This window comes from Armigeres subalbatus, chromosome 3 (assembly GCF_024139115.2).
Source record: "Armigeres subalbatus isolate Guangzhou_Male chromosome 3, GZ_Asu_2, whole genome shotgun sequence".
NCBI classification, from domain to species: Eukaryota; Metazoa; Arthropoda; class Insecta; order Diptera; family Culicidae; genus Armigeres; species Armigeres subalbatus.
Genome location: NC_085141.1, coordinates 53180413 through 53198721, shown reverse-complemented (window position 1 = coordinate 53198721; position 18309 = coordinate 53180413). Strand labels below are relative to the sequence as shown.

The 18309-nt window shown below is 42.3% G+C and overlaps 1 long non-coding RNA gene across 1 annotated transcript; it reads right to left on the bottom strand.

The window, feature by feature from the left end:
* Positions 1-352: 352 nt before the first annotated feature.
* Positions 353-14239, bottom strand: LOC134219967 (uncharacterized). The gene is made up of 4 exons (XR_009981730.1): positions 14088-14239; positions 13908-14024; positions 13308-13390; positions 353-906 (listed from the first exon to the last, which is right to left on the bottom strand). It is a non-coding gene; the product is annotated as an uncharacterized LOC134219967 (long non-coding RNA).
* Positions 14240-18309: the final 4070 nt, after the last annotated feature.

Genomic DNA, 18309 nt, shown 5'->3' with positions numbered 1-18309 from the left:
TAGTTTGATAGATGTCTGAAGGAATTTGACAAATATTTGGCATTGTGGTAAAGAGTGGGCCTTTAATTCCTAATGCATCTTTCTGTTTGAAAACCAAATTTTTGAAGTAGAATACACAGCAAAAAAAGTTGTTGAATATTACATCGAAATCGCTGCAACCAACCGAATCCATCGGTTGTTGAATATTACACTGCGCGATGTACTCGACAGCTTGCTGTGTAATAAGAAGGAGCGATGTAATTTCTATCGACGTAATAAATAAAATGACGTAATCAAAGCGATGTAGATGCATGTGATGTAAAGCGGCCGGCTATTATGAGCCATATGCATAGTAGGAATATGTGATTTGAGTTATTCTGGTGATTTCATGTTATCTTTTGAGTTTGTTAATCATGATATTTTATTATTTTTTAAATTTGCTCATAACATACATAATTTTTTTCTAAAACCTATCTCACAGGACTTGCACAAGATTGCCTACAGATTGAGTTATTTCCATAAAGCTGAAGCACCATGGTACTCTTCGACAGATTGGGATGCTTGACTTCAAGAGCTGTGACCATCATGAACAGCTACATCAAGTTCCTCTTTTCAGTTCCATATTTCAGCTTTTCAGACAAGTTCCCTGACCGGTGGTATTGTTCGCCGACTGGAAGCCTAGACTGAGGTTCTTCTGAGTAGCCGCTATCAGCTCGTTTGATTTGCTGTCCATGTGTAGCTAGCAACTGTAATGACAGGGACAGCGAGTCATCGTGAACACGAACCTCTGATCCAGTGAATTGGCGACAGGTGTATTGATTTTCACTTGAAACTCACAGGTCAGTTCCAGATGAATTACCTTGATACACCTTTTAAAGTATAGAACCGAGCGACACAGAGGTCGGTGATCAAGAAAGACTTCATACGCTGAAAAAGAGAAAACACGTTCAGTAGGGATGATGAGGAGCGATGATATTTATTAGAAATGAAATAAAGGTTTTTTTTTATTTTCTTCAAGGAATTCTTAGCTGGTAAAGCATCTTAACCAACTGCGGTATTCCTAGAATTACTTGCCATAATACATATAAAAATTGGCGTATACACCAGATTACATACTTGTTTTAATTAATTGTTATCCATTTTTCTGTTTTTTTAGGGCGCAGTAGTTCTAATAGGTTCTAATAATGTATTATACCATGAAAAAAGTGTTGCTCAGGAGTATTTTAATCAAATTTCCCGTAAGATTCCGCTAATAACCTCACGGAGAAACCAATTGGAACGGTGGGGTTTTAAGAGTATATTTTTAGAATGCCGATTGGAATCTTCCTGGAATTTTGAAGGTAACCCTTGTGGGATTCCAAGTAGAATCCTTTTGAAATTTTAAGGTAAATCCTTCGGTAAAGAACGCTTCAGAGATTTTGATGGAAATCCATTTGGTTTTCCGATGGGAATCCATCTGGGGATCCTGATGAGAATACTTCTGGAATTCCGATGGGAAACCTGCTTTTTTAACTTTATTATGGTGTTTTTTTTTCAATTCTGGAATTAAATTCTTATTGAAATTCTTTGCGGAATCCTTCTGACATACCGGAGTAAAATTTTTCGCTTACTTGATGCAAATATTTCTACGATAAACACCGATAGATTTCTTTCAAAAATATCACTCAGGATGGAAATATTATTTAAGAAAAACAAAATCTTTCTAGAATTCAGAAAAAATACTTCATAGATTCCGGTGAAGTTCATTTTGGGTTTCAGAAACTATAAAGAAATCGCATCAGAATCCCAGCAGAACGTCCATCGAATTTACCGAACAATTTTCGCCAAAAGGGTTTTTTCTAAAATTCCAGAAACATTTAGATCGAAATCTCGGGAGAATTCTCCTGGGACTTCCTCAAAAATTTCCTTTGCGTATTTGAATATTCTCATTGAAAGCTTAAAGTGATTCTTCTCAAAACTCCAGGTTTCCCATTGGAATCCCCAATTTATTCCCTTCATAATTCCCAATAGGTTCTATTCGGAATGTCTTGAGAATTTCCTTAGAACTCCTCATTCGATTTTCATAAGAATCCCAGAAGAATTATCTTCGAAATCTATGGTCTTTCAAGTGATACTCATTAGAATCACAGAGAAAATTAATTCAGAAACATCAGGAAAAATTATCTTCAGAATGCCCCAAGGATTCCCTTCGGAATGCCCTAAGGATTCCCTTCGGAATGCCCTAATGATTCTCTTCGAGATGCTCCCAGGATAACCTTCTGAATGCTTCAAGAACTCCCTTCGGAACGGAATGCCTTAAGGATTTCCTTCGGAATGCCTCAAAAATTTCCATCCTCCAGGAGTTCCTCCTGGTATTTCTCCAAGAGTTTCTCCAGAAGTTCCTCCAGGAGTTGCTCCTGGAATTCCTCCAGGAGTTCCTCCTTGATCTCCTCCAGGAGTCCCTCCTTGATCTCCTCCAGGAGTCCCTCCTGGAACTCCTCCATTAGTCCCTCCTTGATCTCATCCAGGAGTTCCTCCTGGAATTCCCCCAGGAGTTCCTCCTGGAATTCCCCCAGGAGTTCCTCCTGGAATTCCCCCAGGAGTTCCTTCTGGAATTCCCCCAGGAGTTCCTCTTGGAATTCCTCCAGGAGTTCCTCCTAGAATTCTTCCAGGAGTTCCTTCTGGAATTCCTCCAGGAGTTCCTTCTGGAATTCCTCCAGGAGTTCCTTCTGGAATTCCTCCAGGAGTTCCTTCTGGAATTCCTCCAGGAGTTCCTTCTGGAATTCCTCCAGGAGTTCCTTCTGGAATTCCTCCAGGAGTTCCTTCTGGAATTCCTTCAGGAGTTCCTTCTGGAATTCCCTCAGGAGTTCCTTCTGGAATTCCTTCGGGAAATCCTTCTGGAATTCCTCCAGGAGTTCCTTCTGGAATTCCTCCAGGAGTTCCTCCTGGAATTATTCAGGAGTTCCTCCAGGAATTCCTCCAGGAGTTCCTCCAGGAATTCCTCCAGGAGTTCATCCTGGAATTCCTCCTGAAGTTCCTCCTGGAATTCCTACAGGAGTTCCTCCTGGAATTCCTCCAAAAGTTCATCTTGGAATTTCTCCAGGAGTTCCTCCTGGAATTTCTCCAGGAGTTCCTCCTGGAATTTCTCCAGGAGTTCCTCCTGGACTTCTTCCAAGAGTTCCTCCTGGAATTCCCCCAGGAGTTCCTTCTGGAATTCCCCCAGGAGTTCCTCTTGGAATTCCTCCAGGAGTTCCTCCTGGAATTCCTCCAGGAGTTCCTCCTGGAATTCCTCCAGGAGTTCCTCCTGGAATTCCTCCAGGAGTTCCTCCTGGAATTCCTCCAGGAGTTCCTCCTGGAATTCCTCCAGGAGTTCCTCCTGGAATTCCTCCAGGAGTTCCTCCTGGAATTCCTCCAGGAGTTCCTCCTGGAATTCCTCCAGGAGTTCCTCCTGGAATTCCTCCAGGAGTTCCTCCTGGAATTCCTCCAGGAGTTCCTCCTGGAATTCCTCCAGGAGTTCCTCCTGGAATTCCCCCAGGAGTTCCTTCTGGAATTCCCCCAGGAGTTCCTCTTGGAATTCCTCCAGGAGTTCCTCCTAGAATTCTTCCAGGAGTTCCTTCTGGAATTCCTCCAGGAGTTCCTTCTGGAATTCCTCCAGGAGTTCCTTCTGGAATTCCTCCAGGAGTTCCTTCTGGAATTCCTCCAGGAGTTCCTTCTGGAATTCCTCCAGGAGTTCCTTCTGGAATTCCTCCAGGAGTTCCTTCTGGAATTCCTTCAGGAGTTCCTTCTGGAATTCCTTCAGGAGTTCCTTCTGGAATTCCTTCAGGAGTTCCTTCTGGAATTCCTCCAGGAGTTCCTTCTGGAATTCCTCCAGGAGTTCCTCCTGGAATTATTCCAGGAGTTCCTTCTGGAATTACTCCAGGAGTTCCTCCTGGAATTCCTCCAGAAGTTCCTCTTGGAATTCCTCCAGGAGTTCCCCCTGGAATTCCTCCAGGAGTTCCTCCTGGAATTCCTCCAGGAGTTCCTCCTGGAATTCCTCCAGGAGTTCCTCCTGGAATTCCTCCAGGAGTTCCTCCTGGAATTTCTCCAGGAGTTCCTCCTGGAATTTCTCCAGGAGTTCCTCCTGGAATTCCTCCAGGAGTTCCTCCTGGAATTCCTCCAGGAGTTCCTCCTGGAATTCCTCCAGAGGTTCCTCCTGGAATTCCTCCAGGAGTTCCTCCTGGAATTCCTCCAGGAGTTCCTCCTGGAATTCCTCCAGGAGTTCCTCCTGGAATTCCTCCAGGAGTTCCTCCTGGAATTCCTCCAGGAGTTCCTCCTGGAATTCCTCCAGGAGTTCCTCCTGGAATTCCTCCAGGAGTTCCTCCAGGGGTTTCTCCTAAATTCCTCCAGAGGTTCCTCCTGGAATTCCTCCAGAGGTTCCTCCAGGAGTTCCTCCTAGAATTCCTCCAGGAGTTCCTCCAGGAGTTCCTCCTGGAATTCCTCCAGGAGTTCCTCCAGGAGTTCCTCCTGGAGTTCCTCCTGGAATTCCTCCAGGAGTTCCTCCTGGAATTCCTCCAGGAGTTCCTCCTGGAATTCCTCCAGGAGTTCCTCCTGGAATTCCTCCAGGAGTTCCTCCTGGAATTCCTCCAGGAGTTCCTCCTGGAATTCCTCCAGGAGTTCCACCTGGAATTCCACCTGGAATTCCTCCAGGAATTCCTGCAGAGGTTCCTCCAGGAGTTCCTCCTGGAATTCCTCCAGGAGTTCCTCCTGGAATTCCTCCAGGAGTTCCTCCTGGAATTCCTCCAGGAGTTCCTCCTGGAATTCCTCCAGGAGTTCCTCCTGGAATTCCTCCAGAGGTTCCTCCTGGAATTCCTCCAGAGGTTCCTCCTGGAATTCCTCCAGGAGTTCCTCCTGGAATTCCTCCAGGAGTTCCTCCTGGAATTCCTCCAGGAGTTCCTCCAGGGGTTCCTCCTGGAATTCCTCCAGAGGTTCCTCCTGGAATTCCTCCAGAGGTTCCTCCAGGAGTTCCTCCTGGAATTCCTCCAGGAGTTCCTCCTGGAATTCCTCCAGGAGTTCCTCCAGGAGTTCCTCCAGGAGTTCCTCCTGGAGTTCCTCCTGGAATTCCTCCAGGAGTTCCTCCTGGAATTCCTCCAGGAGTTCCTCCTGGAATTCCTCCAGGAGTTCCTCCTGGAATTCCTCCAGGAGTTCCTCCTGGAACTCCTCCAGGAGTTCCTCCTGGAATTCCTCTAGGAGTTCCTCCTGGAATTCCTCCAGGAGTTCCTCCAGGAGTTCCTCCTGGAATTCCTCCAGGAGTTCCTCCTGGAATTCCTCCAGGAGTTCCTCCTGGAATTCCTCCAGGAGTTCCTCCTGGAATTCCTCCAGGAGTTCCTCCTGGAATTCCTCAGGAGTTCCTCCTGGAATTCCTCCAGGAGTTCCTCCTGGAATTCCTCCAGGAGTTCCTCCTGGAATTCCTCCAGGAGTTCCTCCTGGAATTCCTCCAGGAGTTCCTCCTGGAATTCCTCCAGGAGTTCCTCCTGGAATTCCTCCAGGAGTTCCTCCTGGAATTCCTCCAGGAGTTCCTCCTGGAATTCCTCCAGGAGTTCCTCCTGGAATTCCTCCAGGAGTTCCTCCTGGAATTCCTCCAGGAGTTCCTCCTGGAATTCCTCCAGGAGTTCCTGCTGGAATTCCTCCAGGAGTTCCTGCTGGAATTCCTCCAGGAGTTCCTGCTGGAATTCCTCCAGGAGTTCCTCCTGGAATTCCTCCAAGAGTTCCTCCTGGAATTCCTCCAAGAGTTCCTCCAGGAGTTCCTCCAGAGTTCCTCCAGGAGTTCCTCCAGAGGTTCCTCCTGGAATTCCTCCAGAGGTTCCTCCTGGAAATCCTCCAGAGGAACTCCTTGAGGAATTCCAGCAGGAACTCCAGGAGGAATTCCAGGAGGAACTCCAGGAGGAACTCTAGGATGAATTCCAGGAGGAACTCCTGGGGGAATTCCAGAAGGAACTCCTGGGGGAATTCCAGGAGGAATTCTAGGAGGAACTCCTAGAGGAATTCCTGGAGCAATTCCATGGGGAAATCATGGAGGAATTCCAGGAGGAACTTATAAGGGAATTCCAGGAGGAACTCCTGGAGGAATTCCAGAAGGACCTTATGGAAGAATTCCAGGAGGAACTTATAAAGGAATTCCAGAATGAACTCTTGGAGAAATTCCAAGAGGAACTCCTGGAGGAACTCTGGAAGAATTCCGGGAGGAACTAATGGAAGAATTCCTGGAGGAACTCATGAAGATATTCCAGAAGGAACTCATGGAGGAATTTCAGGAGGAACTTAAAAAGGAATTCCAGGAGAAACTCAAAAAGAAATTCCTGGAGGAACTCATGGAGGTATTCCAGGAGGAACTCCTTGAGGAATTCCAGCAGGAACTCCAGGAGGAATTCAGGAGGAACTCAGGAGGAATTCAGGAGGAACTCCAGGATGAATTCCAGGAGGAACTCCTGGGGAATCCCAGAGGAAACTCCGGGGGGAATTCCAGGAGGAATTCTAGGAGGAACTCCTAGAGGAATTCCTGGAGCAATTCCATGGGGAAATCATGGAGGAATTCCAGGAGGAACTTATAAGGGAATTCCAGGAGGAACTCCTGGAGGAATTCCAGGCGGACCTTATGGAAGAATTCCAGGAGGAACTTATAAAAGAATTCCAGAATGAACTCTTGGAGAAATTCCAAGAGGAACTCCTGGAGGAATTCCAGGAGGAACTCCTGGAGGAATTCCAGGAGGAACTCTGGAAGAATTCCGGGAGGAACTAATGGAAGAATTCCTGGAGGAACTCATGGAGATATTCCAGAAGGAACTCATGGAGGAATTCCAGGAGGAACTTAAAAAGGAATTCCAGGAGGAACTCCTGGAGGAACTCCTGGAGGAACTCCTGGAGGAATTCCAGGAGGAATTCCAGGAGGAATTCCGGGAGAAACTGCTGGAGGAATTCCAGGAGGAATTCCTGGAGAAATTCCAGGAGTAACTCTGGAGGAATTCCAAGAGGAACTCCTGGAGGAATTCCAAGAGGAACTCCTGGAGGAATTCCAGGAGGAGCTCCTGGAGGAATTTCAGGAGGAATTCTAGGAGGAACTACTGGAGGAATCCCAGGAGGAACTCCTGGAGGAATTCCAGGAGGAACTCCTGGTGGAATTACAGGAGGAACTCCTATAGGAATTCCAGGAGGAACTCATGGAGGTATTCCAGGAGGAACTCCTGGAGGAATTCCAGGAGGAACTCCTGGAGGAATTCCAGGAGGAACTCCTGGAGGAATTTCAGGAGGAGCTCCTGGAGGAATTTCAGGAGGACTCCTGGAGGAATACCAGGAGGAACTCCTGGAGGAATTCCAGGACGAACTCCTGGAGAATTACAGGAGGAACTCCTGTAGGAATTCCAGCAGGAATTCATGGAGGTATTCCAGGAGGAACTCCTGGAGGAATTCCAGGAGGAACTTCTGGAGGAATTCCAGGAGGAACTCCTGGAGGAATTCCAGGAGGAACTCCTGGAGGTATTCCACGAGGAACTCCTGGAGGTATTCCTCGAGGAACTCCTGTAGGAATTCCAGGAAAAGTTCCTGGGGGAATTCCAGGAGGAACTCCTGGGGGAATTCCAGGAGGAGCTCCTGGTGGAATTCCAGGAGGAGCTCCTGGGGGAATTCCAGGAGGAACTAATTCGAACAGGGTCTTTCTCCAATTCCTGTATTATATTTCTATAATAATGTTTCTGTTCGAAGGAAAGCTGTATTATATTTCTACAATTCGAAGGAAATCCTTTTGAGATTCCAAAGAGAATCCTTTTGGGGGTTCTGAATGAAATCCTTTTGGCTCCGAATTAAATGTATTTGAGGAGAACAGAGTTGCTTTGCTCATGGAGGAATTCCAGAAGGAACTCCGGGGGGAATTCCATGAGTTCCTCCTGGAATTCCTTTTTGAGATCCTCCTGGAATTCCTTTTTAAGTTTCTCCTGGAATTCCTCCATGAGTTCTTCCTGGAATTCCACCAAGAGTTCCTCCTGAAATTCCTTTATAAGTTCCTCTTGGAATTCTCCCATGAGGTCCTCCTGGAATTCCTCCCGGAGTTCCTCCTGGAATTCCCTTATAAGTTCCTCCTGGAATTCCTCCATGATTTCCCCATGGAATTCCTCTAGGAATTCCTCTAGGAGTTCCTCCTAGAATTCCTCCTGGAATTCCCCCAGGAGTTCCTCCTGGAATTCCCACAGGAGTTTCTCCTGGAATTCCCCAGGAGTTCCTTCTGGAATTCCTCCAGGAGTTCCTCCTGGAATTCCTCCAGGAGTTCCTCTTGGAATTCCTCCATATTTACTCCTGGAATTTCTCCAGGAGTTCCTCCTGGATTTCCTCCAGGAGTTACTCCTGGAATAACTCTATGAGTTCCTCCTGGAATACCTCCATGAGTTCCTCCTGGAATTCCTTATTAAGTTCCTCCTGGAATTCCATGAGTTCCTCCTGGAATATCTCCATGAGTTCCTCCTGGAATTCCTTTAGGAGTTCCCCATGGAATTCCTCCAGGAGTTCCCCATGGAATTCCTCCAGGAGTTCCTCCTGGAATTCCCCCAGGAGTTCCTCCTGGAATTCCCCCGGGAGTTTCTCCTGGAATTCCCCCGGGAGTTCCTCCTGGAATTCCCCCAGGAGTTCTTCCTGGAATTCCCCCAGGAGTTCCTCCTGGAATTCCTCCAGGAGTTACTCCTGGAATTCCCCCAGGAGTTCCTCTTGGAATTCCTCCAGGAGTTCCTCCTGGAATTACCGCAGAAGTTCCTCCTGGAATTCATCCAGGAGTTCCTCCTGGAATTCCTACATGAGTTCCTCGTGGAATACCTCCATGAGTTTCTCCTGAAATTCCTCCAGGAAATCCTCCTGAAATTTCTCCAGGAGTTTCTCAAGGAATTCCTCCAGGAGTTCCTTCTGGAATTCATCCATGAGCAAAGCAACTCTGTTCTCCTCAAATACATTTAATTCGGAGCCAAAAGGATTTCATTCAGAACCCCCAAAATGATTCTCTTTGGAATTTAAAAAGGATTTCCTTCGAATTGTAGAAATATAAAACAGCTTTCCTTCGAACAGAAACATTATTATCCAGCTTTTTACGCTAGCCATAAATCAACTATGGTAATTAAGTTTTGACACTAGCTGTGTACAATTCTTATGGCACAATTCTTGTTGCCTAGGATACTTACTGAATTGTTTGCGAGGCGACAAAATTTTCACTGTTTATTTCGAAGAGTTTTTAAATATCAAGATGATAAAAGCAGCTGTTAAGGGTATCTTCACGGTCGACGGTATATTATTGATTTTGCCATGTACTTTCATGTTTTTCATTGTTTCAGATATAGACTTCAAGAATTAGATATGAAACTGTACTGACTACATAACCCACTAGCTAAAGGATTTGTAATCTCTGGGTTGTTTGGAGCTCACATCTCCAGAAGCGGTAGTTTAGTTGAGAAAAACCGATTACGAATTACTAAACATGGTGGGGTAGATGGCCGATAGCGACGAAATCTAGTAGGACTCTATAGGAGGGACTAAAGGAAACAGAATTCAACAACTATGGCGGATGGCTACGAAGGTACACGTGGTGGGCAGAGATGCAATGGGGGATTCCAGTTGGAATTAACTTGTGTATTCAACAGTTCGGATCATCTATCGTATCTTCGACCTCTTTGCTCCGGCTGATGAGCCGTTTGTTGAGAAAAGCTTAAAAATAAAATGAAAAGGCCCTTGGCTTGAACTTACCTTTAACAACACATTAGTTTTACCTATCTTGCATTTTAGTTGGTTTGTCGAAATGATTCGAATATATCAATATTTTCGAAATCATCGGTTGTTCATACACAAGAAAACGGATGTAACCATGAACATCTTATGCATAGATTACCAAACCGTAAGTCAAAACCGTCAGGCGGTGCGGAGTATTCTTTGACGAGTCAGGAAAACAAGTTTTGTTTCATGCTTTTGTCGTAGTTTTATTAATGAAGTTTGTAGGACAATTTAACAATCCATCTCTTTTTGGTGTTTTGGCGGTATTTGTTACTGTAATAGGAGATAATTCTTCTATCACTGCGACAGGCGTGAGAAGCTGTCCCATGTTCAGGCTATCGTCAAGTTTAAGTTGGTGCTGTTGCTGCATTTCAATTTCTACATCCAGCACCTTCCGAGTGTTTTGTCGGGAATTCAGCTATTGGAGATGTGTAACGCTCCCTGTCAGCGACGATACGGCTGGTAGCAACGAGATACTACCAGAATAAAAGTTGCATCTGATCTGGAACGACTATCGGAACTTTCTGTTGGGTTACAATCGAACAAGACAACTCACCTAGAAGTTGGGATGTGGCTGCTGACAGCGCGTTAACGCTGTCAAACGATTTCGCATCAGTTGACTGTGCAATGGATTTCTCATAGATAGTACGATACCATTCTAAAGCACCTTCGGAAGGGTCACTGAAGGATGGAAACGGTTATCATCATATTGAGATTGATGTATCTCGGTTAATAGGTTTAGTAGAACTTACATTTATAAAGGTATTGCTATGCCAATGTAGTACACTTTTAAATTTCCTCTTTTGGATAATTGCTCATCTATCATATTTGAGTCAATATGTCATAATCAAAACAAATCTAAAAACGGTACATAGACTACTATGATCAACGCTATAAAGCTTGTACACAGCATGTGTCAAAATTGAACTACCATAGTAGATACGTAGCTATAATAAAAAGCTGGATAGAAATATAATACAGGAATTGTAGAAAGACCCTATTCGAATTATTTTTTTTTTCAAACCCTCTCAAATTCTTGTTATTCTTGTTATTCTTGTTATACTCAACGTATCCCCGGGCCGTGGCCAATCTACGTTGTATGACATTAGGCAATACGTTTACACTGCAGGCTTAAATTTTCAACGTGACGATTAATTTATAGACCTCATGAAATCAATGTGAACTCGACTCGTGGAAAACTTATTCCAGGTTATCCGAGGCTTGTGATAGACCCTATCACAACGGACCTTTCCATCCACTGACTGGTAGGCTCGAGTGTCCCGTCCTCTGCTTCAGACCCATAAGGGGTCCGAAACAGTTCAGTTTCAGGGTAGTAAAATTGTGAGATAATAGAAGATAGAGGAGGAGAGTATGGAGCGGCTTGTTGACCGCTTCCGGCTCTAGCGACTGCTATGGGACCTTTTTATTAGAGAAATGTTTGTAGAGATAGAAACGGTTGTGTTTATGTTCATAATAGACAGTGTTTAGATGTTTAGACAGTTCGGGATCGCTACGATAGAGTTTATTATAGCTTAGATGATTTATACTTATGGTAAAAGGGAAATGATTGAAATCCGTTTTCTGGTGATTGTCGCTTCTTGTATGTAGATTCGTGTGTACATTGATATGATAGAGGTACGTGCAGTTTGGGATTAGTGTGATCACGTTGGTTTAAGTTTGGAAACATAAAATAGAAAAGGAGGTAGCAGAAGGGGTGGGGGAACAAATACCTAACCATTTGACGCAGGAAGATTAAAATAATTAAACTGAATTAAAATAAATCAATTAAATTTTACAATTTTGGTCGAACTTGAGTTAAAAATGTGTTCCAAACGTGCCCACCGAATTAAGTATATTACGAGTACTGATAACCTATGCTACTAAATAAAGCTCGTGATTAAAAAATGGAGGTTGGCTCATAAAAATATATTATTATTCTAGATATTCTCTTAAGTATGAAAACTGAATCCTAACTATCCCGAAACTGCTTTCACAATGCTGCCGCCCAGAACACAGCCGCCTCTGCCACTCATAGGCAATGTCCCTCCCACCGCCTTGACAGCCTCCAGAAGTATCTACCAAAATATTTGAAAACTAGAATGAATTATTAACATGTCCCGCCATTACATAAAATGAGGCAAAGGCTTTTCTATGCAACGCAGAGTTTTACCCTCTCTTGCGTTATGTGATGTTGAAAATAAGCTCCTAATCATTTGATGGCAAAAATAAAAATAATCAAACAAAATTAAAATATTCTAGCTAAATTTTACTATTTTGGTCGAGCATGGGTCAGCCGCCTGACACCCGCGTTGAAAAATATGTTCCATGCGTGCCCCCACATAAAGTAATAACGCGTGCTAATCACTAATGATACTAAAAGATTTAAATGGAATTAGGTATTGTTCCCGCTTATCATTTTAGCACCGCCAGGGGGAACTTGGCCGATACCCACTGCACTTTTCTTTCCCTTAGCACAAACAATTAACCATCATTTGTGATATTTAAACGGAATATTATTGGGAATTCTGAAAAAGCAGACAATCAATGCAGTTAGATTGCCAGGTAATACGTGCACATCGTAGCACTGGTGATGCATCACAATCGTATATATACAGGAAAATATGCACTATATGATGACATTGACCGGAAGATTAGATAAGCATTTCCCCCCATTTTTTTTTCTTTTTTTTATTTTTTTCAAACCCTCTCAAATTAAAAAAAAAACCAAACCACGCCCCGACAAATTTTCAGGCTACGTCACTGGCTAGACTACATATAGAGCTTGCTGACGTTTAATCATCTTTCTCTTTCAAGCACAGAAGCAGAATAGGATTTGTTTTCATCGGGAAACGTTTCCCGATGAAAACAAACCCTATCCTGCTTACGCGCTTGAAAGAGAAAGATGTTTGAACGTCAGCAATCCTTATTCCTTTTGGAATCGCAAAACTATTCAAATTCTCTTCGGAATCTCAAAAAAATGTCTTTTAAAATCTCCTTCGAATTGTAGAAATATGTTATAATAAAAGCTAGAAATGTAGTTAATGATCCTGTTCGGAATCGCAAAACGATTATATTTGAAATCGCAAAACTATTCCCTTCGGCATTGCTAATCGATTCCTTTCGGAATTCCAAAACGAATCCAAAAGCAAAACAAATCCTTTTGTAGTCTCAGAAGACTACATAGAATTCTTTTCGGAATCCCAAAACGAATTCAAAATCAAAACAATTCCCTTAGGGCCGATTTCATCACCTCCGCTTAGTGCTTAAACCCGGTTTAATCGTATGGGTAAGCACCGCTTAAGAGTTAAGCGGAGGTGAAGAAATCACAATAGCTACTTTACGGTGTCGTCAGAACTCCAAATACGGAAAGGATTCCTGGCAAGATTCGCAAGGATTTTCTTCGAATATTCAGTTGAATACCCATCCAAAGAAAAATAGCTTTGGAATTTTAATTGAAAGCTACAGTCATGATAAGGAAACTCTCAAACACCGTAGGCACTCAAAGGAAATTTCTGGTTTAGGTAACCGAAAGAAGCTCTTTGAGATAAATTTCATAAAACATAAATAACGCTTACCGTATTCTGGCGGAGTTCAAAATTGGATGGTTGACCCGGTCCTGGACTTCGCTTGCCTAGTTTTGCCGACGCAAATCAGAAATCTGCAAATATTAAGGTATTGAATGAAACGAAAAGAATCTTATTATTCAAACTAGGTAGGTACGATACACTTTTTATCGAGTGAATTTGTGATTAATTCCGACGAAAATCACTCAACTATTCTAGTGTTTAATATTCCCAAGAGATGAAAGCTTTATCCGTGAAATTCCGGAGGAAATCCTTCATAACATAGTAAACAATCAGAAGTTGACATTTTCCTTAAAAGTTTAACAGGATTATGATCAAAAAATTTCCATTAAAATTCAAGAATGCTTTACTGAATTGAATCAATTTTTTTTTATCAGTAATCCAGTAGTTACCAATGAAATCGCCGGCAGGATTCACATCTAAATCTAGCACGATTTTCATCGGCATTAAGGATACTCAAAATTGCAACTCCAGGGATTTTATAGAAAAAATGGCTAGAACACCAAAGGTCCCGCAATTCCCAAAGCAAATTCAACAGAATAACCGACGGTATTTTTTTCTGAAGAAAGCTCCAACATAAACAGCGCTTACCGGTTTCCAGTGGCTCGCAGCGAAACGCAAATGAAAACTGCGGATAAACCCGGTTCCTGATTGCAGAACCGGCAATCTCGCCTGTTAATAGGTTTTCCGGTGTAGTATTTGATGAATCTGCAAATATTTGAACAATAATTAAATTAATAAAAAGAGATTTTATTAAATAAAACAACTTACTGCTCTTGACCTGAACACAAAGACGGAAAAATTCAAACAAAAATGGTGCGTCGGTGCCGTCGCGTGCGGATGGTGCGAAAACAAATCTGGTAAGTGTTGCCAAGATTTAATATTGCATATCAATTCATGGCGATATCACATTTGAGCTGTGTAATTTTACACAACATCCTTCGAACTCAATAGGTTGCATCATATTCTGTGTAATATTAATAGAATAAGCACTGAAATATTACACAACTACTATGCAAAGGAAAATCGTGATTTTAAATCTGTGTAATCTCAAGGGGATGTAATATCACATACAAATGAATGTTTATATGCATTTGATTTTCATCATTACATAGCATTTTGGGTACATCGCTCAAATTACGTCGATGCTAATTACAATATTTTTTGCTGTGTAATAGGACTGCAAACCAATCAACTGATTGATCAGCAGATCATTTTTCCTCTAAATTTAGAACAGAATCTGAAGCAAAATAAAACAAAAACGCTGGTATCTCCAGCAGTGTTCTGTTCATGTTTGAATTTTGTTTAAATAAATAAAATGATTATTTATTTTGCTGCTCAGAGATACCGCGTAATTGCAAAGTGCATTGATCCGAATTCCGTAGTTAAAATAACACGTTCAATCGCCAAAACATAAAAAAACGAATCTCGTGATTTGTGCAGAAAAAACATACATAGCTGTGCAACAGAGTTCAGTGCGTGTTGGCTCTTGTTTCGGACGGCCAGAACGATCGCGCGATTTGCCGAAATTTTGTGTTTTGCATTGCGCGGCCGGTAATAAAGTTAATTAGTTCAGTGCGTGTTGGCTCTTGTTTCGGACGGCACAACGATCGCGCGATTTGCCGAAATTTTGTGTTTTGCATTGCGCGGCCGGTAATAAAGCTAATTAGTTCAATGCGTGTTGGCTCTTGTTTCGGACGGCAGAACGATCGCGCGATTTGCTGAAATTTTGTGTTTTGCATTGCGCGGCCGGTAATAAAGTTAATTAGTTCAGTGCGTGTTGACTCTTGTTTCGGACGGCACAACGATCGCGCGATTTGCCGAAGTTTTGTGTTTTGCATTGTGCGGCCGGTAATAAAGTTAATTAGTTCAGTGCGTGTGGCTCTTGTTTCGGACGGCAGAACGATCGCGCGATTTGCCGAAATTTTGTGTTTTGTTTTGTTTTTCCCTTAGGACGGTTCGTAAGTAAAATGATAAATATATTTTATTATTTTTACAGCATATACTGTTATTGACAAACGCTCTATATTGTCGAATAGAGCTCCCTATTATTCACCTTTCCCACTAACACAAGTTTTCCTTCCCGAGACATCTATGAAGGTAGTATGGGTTCCCTGCATCTTCACTAGTAGATGTTGAACTAACATTCCTTCCCTTCCTTCCGTGATTGTAAGGACGTGGCCAGGTATACAACTGCTACTGTATAGGAAAAGGTACTAATCCCAAGTACCAATTTGCGACAATATACAGTAGACTGCTCAATTCAAGCTCTGTCTGGTGAGGGGGCGGGTGTCGCGGGAGAGGGTTCTCTTCGTCGACTTCCCCTCATTTGAATGAAAGTGACAGACAGGGAGTTTCTTTGCAGTTTATCACCTCAGAACGCAAGTTACCATTGTTTTCTTTCGTTCTGAAGTGATAAACCATAGAGAGATCTGCTGCTTGTCACTTTTGTTTAAGGGAGGGGGGGTCGACGGGGATAGTCTTCTCTTGCGACATTCGCCCTTATTCCAGATGGAGCTTGAATTGAGCATTGTATAGCCACCCACGATTTGTACAATCACATATGCTATGCTATGCTATGCTATGCTAAAAAACATAGCTGTGCAACAGTTTTGAGCTTTTGAATCTGAACTTAAATTAATCTAGGGCAGCTGCTGGGAGAATGCATGTTTCAGATTCATATTAAAATAAAATGCAGCAGAACAGTTGGAATCACTACTATGTAATCTGAATAATTTCTTAGGTTACTTAGAATTCTTAAGATTAACTCATAATCGACAAACATTCAAATGTTACACATTTGTGACATGGACAGTTAGGTTTCTCGTCAGCTAAAAGAACTTTTTTCCGGTGCATGATCATTCGCAGCTCGATAGTTATTATTTTTAATCTCCTGACTTTTACGCTAAGCCCATTATGCTTCAAAAACTATTATTCTGCCAACACACAAATAGTCCAGTTTAAAGCAAAATTTTATCCACAATGCGACATCCACTTCCAGTTGGATCAGATCAAATGCAAAGAAAAAAAGTTGTGTTTCATGAAACACCTGTCGATGACACGTACAATGATTAAGTAGATTAATTTATTTTAGTTTCGACGCCCACATTAAAGTGAGCTCAAGTGTGTAGCCAAAGAGTTTATGCGTCAAGATCGAATAGATGAATTGATTTCGTCAACTGAAAAGTAGGTCCAAGTCTCATATCTCATATTGGCAATTCAATAATTACCGAATAACCCTGCTTGCAGAGCAAGATTATTTTTGATAGATTTTCATTTTAATGGTTTTGGGGGCCTTTTTTAAGACTGGGTATTTTTTAAATCTTCGAACTGGCACTTTCAAGTTCGATTATTCGGTAAACCTTAATGTGTGTTCTCATTCGGATTCTGATGAACTCGAAGTACTTTAGCCGTCCCTGTAAACATACTGTGAAACAATATCAAATTACCAGTTCAGGCATCCCTAAATTGTCTAAATCGGATGATAATTGACAGAGTTACAATCTATTTATTCTCTCAAAATTTTTCCTAACCAAGTTAATTTGGTTATGTACAGCGTTTTACGAGCGCTGATGATCGCCTCAGTTTTAGGGCTGTGAACCATTCCACCGATTCGTTTAACTTTTTGGTAAAATTTGACATTTCGATGGTTATTTTCCCATCGTGGTTAAAATTGAAGCCCGAAACCGACCCATTTGAGTATTGACAGATTGATAGTTATTTGGAACAAAATGGATTTGGTGCCAATTTTCTCACGACCAAAGTTTAACAATCGAACTGTCAAATCTAAAATCTAACCGTGCTCCAGAGCAGTGTTATTTTTAACCAAAGAGAAATATTGTGGATTTACTTGACAAATGGATTCAAAAATTGGTTCAGTAATCTGTTTCAAACGTTCGTTTTGCACCAAGGTTTGCAAAAATCAATAAATGTTCGGTAGATTGCCTTGCTTTTTAGTCCTTGAATGTCAAAACAGATGTCAACACATCGGAAAAGAAAGAGAAGTCTAAAGGAAACAGCAAAAATCACGTGGCAGCTTCGGTTGTTTTGACAGATTTCACTGTGAAAACGGGTGTGAAGGTGAAAAACGGCGATTTTAACGACTGTTCAAGGAACGACTGTTTTGAACGGTCGGGTCCAATTGGGAAATCCACGTACAATAACCATCGAACTGTCAAATTTTAACTAAAAGTTAAACGAATCGGTGGAATGGTTCACAACCTAAGTAGGGTAGAGACAGTTTGAAGTTTGGCTTGTGTCGTTTGATAAGTTTGCATCATCACTGAAGATTAAAGGTTGCAAGAAGAAGAAGTTGAAGGGGGCGATTCAAATATGACGTCCACTACTTTTTGGGAATTCTAGATCCCCTCCCCCCCCCTCTGTCACGCTTTTTTGTATAGCTAGTATATGTACTGTCACAAAGCCTCAAACCCCCTCCCCCCCTTAAACCTGTGACATCATTATTGAACGACCCCAAGGATGATATTTAAAAACAATTGCACGGGGAGGCATATGGATTTTTTAAAACTTTTTTCAAGAATTCGAGAAGTATACGAAAAACTGTCACAAAGTCTCAGACCCCCCCCCCCCCCCCTTAAACCTGTGACATCATTATTGAACGACCCAAGGATGATATTTAAAAACAATTGCACGGGGAGGCATACGGATTTTTTAAAACTTTTTTCAAGAATTCGAGAAGTATACGAAAATTAAGGCTCTTTTAGTGGAATGTCTAGAAGTAATTTGATTAAAAACGAAAGGCAGTACGGGGTTGGACTTTTTTTATACTGTGTATTAAGATTGATATAACAAAATAAAATTTGAATTAGAAAAATTGCGTTTATTATGCAGTAGAAGGAAAGTCCTGCCCAGTTCTGCCTACCGTCTTCGGAGATAATTTCGGCTGAATTTGATGATTACTATATTGTGGTGGCTATTACCGCACGTAAAATGCTGGATAAATGAAGGAAACAGAACAATATATGTATAACTT